Raw genomic sequence first — 6,103 nt, 5'->3', positions numbered from 1 at the left:
TGATTTTATTTAATTGAAATTATTGCCTAGCTTTGAAGGCTAGCTTCCACAAAGCAGTTGGAACTTTTTTTACCCCCAGTTGGATTCACACTGGTTCCATTTCTTAATATACTTTAGTTCTTGGTCTTGGAAATAAATTTCAAGGTGCATTGTAACCATTTATAACCGATTTCTTTTCACTTATTTGAGCAAACTGGGAATCTTTGGTTAGTTCTCAGAAAAACAAAAAGGAATATGGGAAATGGAGTTGGTTTTCTGGTTTTTTTTTTTTTTTTTTGGTTTTTGTGTTTTTTTTTGCTTTTTTTTGGAATGAGTTCCATGGGTTTTCTTAATGGCCATCACCAGGCTGCATTGTGTTTTGGCCAGTCTGTGCTGTGTAACAAATTTAAAGTTATTGCTTTGAGTTAAGTCAGGAAACTTATGATGGATAATTTATTTAACTGGAAAACCTTGGTACTCATTTTAAAAAAAGTTCATTCTCTGTGAAAAATGTTTTGTAGAAATCTATCATCTTTTATTTTCCTTTAAATTGGATATGCTTTATTTCTAGGATTTGGTTTGATTTGTATTTTATGATTATAATTACTGTAATTTTAAAAACCCTACCTCCATTAACAGTTGGTAAAAGCAAAAGCCCCCTTTCAGGAAAGTTTGTTGCCTTTTTTTTTTTTTTTTAAAAAAGGAAAGCTGTTCCTTGCTCAGTATAGTGTCTTGAAAGTGAACACATGACGAGTGCTTTTCCAATAAAGATACACAGATTTGATAAAACTCTAACCTTCCTACTGTGGGATTATTTATGACTATTGTTTTTAAAGAAAACTTTACATTCTTTATTGCTCTTAAAGTTTATATGAAGAATACTGATTACATTAAAATTATGACCACACAAATACCTAGCATTCCAGCTGACTGTTTGTAATGTTTTTGCTCAGACTTCATTTGGGCTTTGGGATTTCGAGGGAATACCAATCATAGTGATGGAGGGATCTGAACCACATTTTCAAATTTTATCTCAACCCCTTATATTTGACTTGCTGGTTCATAGGTAATGATTATTGATGATTATACAGCTGTTTGCTTTACTAATGGAATAGTTCTAAAGTAGGTACCATGCTAGATTTCTGGTTTAACCACTATGTTTTTGGCAGATTGTTTGTGAAACCGTCACTATTGACCTTTTTTCCCTGAGCTGACTAGGTTTTGCTGAATTGACTGGGTGTTTGTAAACATGGCCTTAACTATGTGACTAAAAAGTCAAATGGTTGCCATTTTGCCAACAAACTGGTATATTCATCAACAATGACCTTATGTCTTTAATTGACTACATATTTACTTAGGCTAAAAGTTTCACATCTCTATCGTGATAACCCAGCACCAAAATTAAGTCTCCATTTTAGTTGAACAAACATTGAATATTAACTTACATTTTGATATTGGATTTCACTTATATAATTGTAAAAGAATTCCATTTAAAATTGATAGTTCACTTTGACTAAAACTGAGCAAAACTGGTGCAACTTTCTTTTAATGGGGTGCTGTCTCTTTAAGACTGACTGTACTATCCACTGACACTGGTTTGGCAGTTCATACTGCTGAACATATTTATATATGCTACCATGAAGCTATCTATATATGTTAGTATTGAAGAAGCTAACGGGTATCCTACCATTTTTGATGTGTGGGCTGATTATAATTTCCCTTTTAGTAGGATGAAACTACTCCACAGGTCAGAAACAAGACCAGAAACTAGTAGTTCTTTAATATTAAGCCAGCAAATAAAAAAAGAAGTAATTACTATTAAAATTTGGTTTTGATATTTTCTGTCTCTTTTCCCCAAATTACCCTCCCTATTTGCTTGACAAATCTATGTAAACGAGTTTGTTTGTCACATTTTAACTTTACCTTGCCCTGTGTTATGGTATTGGCTGACATGTATAAGTCTGGATGTGTATATTTATTATGGTATCTAAAAAATCATGAATTTCATCACTTTCCAAGAGCATAGATAAAAGCAAATTGGTAGTGCATCATAATTACTTTTCAGTGCACCATGACATCACTAAAGTGAGTGCTATAATGTTACAGGGCTTTCAGGTTTGTAAAAACATAACCATAAATTATATTGACGTCAGATATGAGTTGAGTATCTATAAAATATCACGTGTATCTCAAAATATTGGACTGCTGTTTGACTGGATATTGCTGCATAATTTTCTTCTATTGTCCCGTATCCTTTTGGAAAGAGAGATTTTAATGGGATTTGAAATGTGCAAGCTGTCTAAATAAGATGCAGTCAAATAAAGTATGGTTACGTTGTGTTTGCATTTTTCTTTTAGATACAGCTGTGTGCATTTTATGATTGGGTTATTTTGTTTTTGTCTTTTAAAAATTAGCTATCTATCCTGCTCCTCACTTTCTGACTCCCATGCATGAGTTATTTTGAAGAAGTAGTGTATGTATGTCTCTCTACTTTGTGTTCTGCAAAATTAAATTTGAAAATAATGTAAACTTAATTTTAAAGAAGTAGTCTACACGTATGTTCGTTCGATATTAATACAACTGAGGAACGACTTTGTTTTAACCCCACAACTTTTTTGTCGTTATTTTATAGGAAATAGTCAAAATATATAGAATTTCATTGGCCAATTCTATATTATTTGGAAGACAGTTTTTAATTTACTGATTTTCAACATGTGCTTTTTTTTTTAAGACTTCAAAGCAAAATAGAGTAATAGCTGAAGGAATTTTTGCTCCATTCTTAAGTTTAAGTGGTAATTATGCATGCTTTTATTAATTCAGGATTTGGGGATATTAACAGAAGGAAGAAGTCTGTTTTAACCATATGATTGCTAAATTACTTCCATCGTGCATGCCAAATCTTCATTTTGTTGCTTTGTAGTCATGTTATGAAAATAATTTGAGTTTGTGTTTAGGGCCTGATAAGGAACTCCCAATATTTCCTAAATTGTTTAAAAACCAGAAGGTTAATACCATTCTTTCACATCTGTAAGCAAAGATCAGTATTAACCTGTAGCCAAGAGATACAGTGATAGGTTTAAACAGCTTTTAATATTTGAGTTTAAAAAATGTAACTGTTAGCACGTTGCACTTTCTTCTGATCAGTGCTGCCTAGTAAGTAACATTACTTTTTTTTTTTTGTAAGTAACATTACTTTTGATCAAAGATGAAAATGTTCCTTGTGCTCTTTAGTGTGGAGCTTCTAGTCTATAACTATTGAGTCTCTGAAAAATAATTGGCATGGACGAATTAAAACCTTAGTTGTATTGAATTTTAAATAGTAACGTGAGATTAGCGGCTACTGAATGGAACAGGATAGCAGGAAAGCATTTTAAAATAGCATTTAAGATCATATCTAATTTTTTAAAATAGGGCTGGAGCAATAGCACAGTGGATAGGGCGTTTGCCTTGCACACAGCCAACATGGCCGACCCGAGTTCGATTCCTCCGCCCCTCTTGGAGAGCCCGGCAAGCTACCAAGAGTATCTCGCCCTCACGCCAAAGCCTGGCAAGCTACCCGTGATGTATTCAGTATGCCAAACACAGTAACAACAAGTCTCACGATGGAGACGTTACTGGGCCCGCTCAAGCAAATCGATGAACAACGGGAGGACTGTGACTGTGACCATGTGACCATGAAATATAATGATTACAAATTGCTTCTGAGCAAGAGTATGGCTGTACTGTTTGTGCTGACAATCTATTTTATAATACATTATCTCTCATTGCCCCCATGGTGGTACAGATCTGAGAAAATGTTTTCAGTTTTTATTATTTGGAACTTTGGGGGCGGGGTCGAAGAGGGGGTGTTGTAAGGATGGACAGATTTTATTTTATTATTTATTTGCTTTCTGGGTCACACCGGGGCAATGGTCAGGGCTTATTTTTGGCTCTGCCATCGGGAATTACTCCTGGCAATGATCATGGAATGTATGGGATGCTGGGGATTGAACCCCAGTCAGTTGCATGCAAGGCAAATTGCCCTACCCATTGTACCATCGTCCAGCCCAAGGATGCACAGATTTTAGTGCCAAAAAAACATTTTTTAAGATTGTTCTTTTCAGACTTAAAACATTCTCATAGTTAAGCATAGTTTCTTACTTTAGTTGAATTTGAATCTTACCTCATGATGAGATTGTTTCCTAATAGGGGTTAAACAGATACGGAATTACTTTTTGAGTATACTTTTTAAGTTCTGGAAGATTGGTCAGGCAAATGGTTTTGTTTGTTCTGGGAGAACCATACAAAATTTTGCTGTGTTCTCTGGCCTCAATATGTCATCCTTGACTTCAGCTAGTTACCTGGTCATCCACAGGTAGGAGTTGGGCTAGGAGACCCTGGCTTCTTAACATTGCTGGGGAAGAGCTGAAATCACATGTCTCATTGATAATAATCAGTGTTTGATCTTCATATAACAACAGGGAAATAAAAGATCCAAGTGCCAAAAAAAGAGAAAGTAAACAATTCAAGGGTATTAAGTTTTTTAATTAAAAATAAATTTAACTTTAGCTATAGTGAATTCTTCTGACTACCTCTTTGCTGTGTGAATAAATATACCTCAAGTTTCTGAAAATCTGTATGTACATTTTTGTAAGTAAAATTATTTACACATGCTAGGGGAAACACCTGGTTTTTAAAGGAATTGTATAAAGGCATTTGTTACTGGACTTGTTACACAGTGATTTGCTCTGAAATTTAACGTTTTTATCAACTTCTGGTCCTCTTGACTGAGGTGTTTTTTTGTTTTCTAAGTAAATATTCAGTGAGATTTGTGTTCCAGGAAGTGTGTACCCTCTGTTCATTTTGCAATTGCAAAGATTTGTATGTCTCCTCTGTGTTTTTCTTTTATGCCAAAGAAACTCAACCCCTTTAAAAGCCAGCAGGTTGCACAAAAAAAAAAAAAAAACCCCAAACCTCTGTCCCCTAAATAGGTATTCTTTTTTATTTCCTGTAATTTTCCTCTGGAAAAGACTATCAATTTAAAAATGCCATCAGTAGTATATTGTAAAACTGCATGTATTTTTAAGGACCATGAATTCCATTAAAATTTTTTTGGACAATTTTAAACTGCATTAAAATCCATGGCTGCATGAAAGTTAAAATTGACGTTAAATACAACGTAATTGCTAAATTTTATCTTTGTCCTCAGAATTCAATGCCCTAACATACAAGGGATTGTATCACTACTACCTTTAGGCAGATTTCCCATGATTGTGTGTGGTTATTGGTCGTTTGAAGGGGACTAAATCTGCTGCCTTAAAGCTAAACCTGCTGCCTTTAGTCTTTGATACCTCTCTTCCCTAATCTTGGCTGTAAATAGTGATTCTGCAGTCATCTAGCATTATTCTTGATTTTATGTGAATGCAAATAAAATAAAAATTGTAAGTCCACAAATACTCAACTAGGAAATGTAAGCTGATTTCAACCTTGTCTTTGACTAGGTCTACATGATAGCTTAATAATAACTTGAAAAGTGTATCAATATGGATGTGATTGTTGTGTTGGAACTGTGGGAGTAATTATTTTCTTATTAATTGGTACTGCTGATGAATATTCAAAGTGTTTATTTTCATCCTGATCATACTAAGCAAGCTTCTTTGTTCTGTTTGGGACCTGTGTCGGGGAGAGACTTCCTAAGTAGTGCTTGGGACTTTGGGACCACTCCTGGCAAATATTTGACCTAACTGCATGCTGGACAGTTCAGTTTTAAGGCCTGGTGATGAGATGCTTCTTATCTATCATGATGGTGTTTGGGGTTCACGAGGTTCCAGTCTGGGCACTAAACTAAGGGTCTTGGGCTTGCCAGGCATGTGCTCCTGACCTTTGGCCAATTTCCCCATCCCCCTAGGCAAGTTTCTTTTTCTTTTTTTGCTTTTTGGGTCACACCTGGCGATGCTCAGGGGTTACTCCTGGCTCATGCACTCAGGAATTACTCCTGGCAGTTCTTGGGGGACCATATGGGATGCTGGGAATCAAACCTGGGTCAGCCATGTTGGCTGCGTGCAAGGCAAACGCCCTACCCGCTGTGCTATTGCTCCAGCCCCCTAGGCAAGTTTCTTAAACCTCTCTAAACTTAGGGTGAAGA

The sequence above is a fragment of the Sorex fumeus genome, unplaced genomic scaffold, assembly GCF_029834395.1.
Source record: "Sorex fumeus unplaced genomic scaffold, SorFum_2.1 ptg000098l, whole genome shotgun sequence".
Taxonomy (NCBI): Eukaryota; Metazoa; Chordata; class Mammalia; order Eulipotyphla; family Soricidae; genus Sorex; species Sorex fumeus.
This window is presented reverse-complemented; position numbering follows the sequence as displayed.